Raw genomic sequence first — 872 nt, forward strand, 5'->3', positions numbered from 1 at the left:
CACAAGACGGGCTGCTAGTCCCCCTGAAATGGCCGCTGTCAGAGGGGGATATGGGCACAGGACCTACCCATGACCCTGTAGGTGATACACCCACCCAGTGCTTAAACCAGGATGTGCTGTCTCATTTGGGATGAATGCCTGGCTCAGAGATGGGGAGACCCAGTATAAGGGGGTCCTAGCCAGTGCAGAGCCCCCGCAGGACCCAGCTGGGACTGGGACGAGGCAATGGAGAGTGTGCTGTACCCCTGGGTGCCCTGCACCTGCCCCCTGTGCCTTGTGTCCCCACCACCCTCTGGGCTCATGGGGTCTTGCCTGTGCCTCACAAAGCACAAAGAGATATTTGGTTTCTGTTAAAAAGGTCTGGAGGGGCCAAAACCCATGCAGGCAGCCAGGGTGTGAAACCCTGTGCTCTGCCCGTAGGGTGCATCCTGGTCTCCAGCCGCCGCGTCCTGCTGCCCGCGGCTCCCCCTTCCCTGCTGCTCCTTCCAACTCGAATAAGGATGAGCTGTGGGCACTGGGAGCAGTAATGCCCAGTGGTCTGGGAGACATCTGTCCCTCCAACCCCACATCAGGTCCTGCAGCAAAACCCTGCCTCTAGGGTGAAGACCCCCAGCTGGGGTGGTGGGCACGGGGGCTTCTCTGCCGGCTGCACTCACTCCTGCAGGCTTTCCCAGCATCGCAAAAGCAGCACATGGCTTTAGGGAAAAGGGAAAAAAAGAGGAAATTGGGGTGGCAGGGACCCAGAGAAGACCCCAGACCCCGGGGCATTGCGGGATTCCTGGCAGGATGGGGAGAGCACAACTGTGGGAGTGGCGCTGGCTCTGGTTTCTCTCACCCACGGCAAGTGGGATATGGAGCATTTCTCCCCCCCC

At 60.2% G+C, this 872-nt stretch overlaps 1 protein-coding gene across 2 annotated transcripts in view; it reads left to right on the top strand.

The window, feature by feature from the left end:
* The window catches only part of CAMK2A (calcium/calmodulin-dependent protein kinase II alpha), a 30,745-nt gene that overhangs the window by 3,324 nt on the left and 26,549 nt on the right, over positions 1-872 (top strand). The gene's annotated exons all lie outside the window — the stretch shown is intronic.

This window comes from Chaetura pelagica, unplaced genomic scaffold, assembly GCF_000747805.2.
Source record: "Chaetura pelagica isolate M959 unplaced genomic scaffold, ChaPel_1.0 scaffold356, whole genome shotgun sequence".
In the NCBI taxonomy this organism is placed as follows: Eukaryota; Metazoa; Chordata; class Aves; order Apodiformes; family Apodidae; genus Chaetura; species Chaetura pelagica.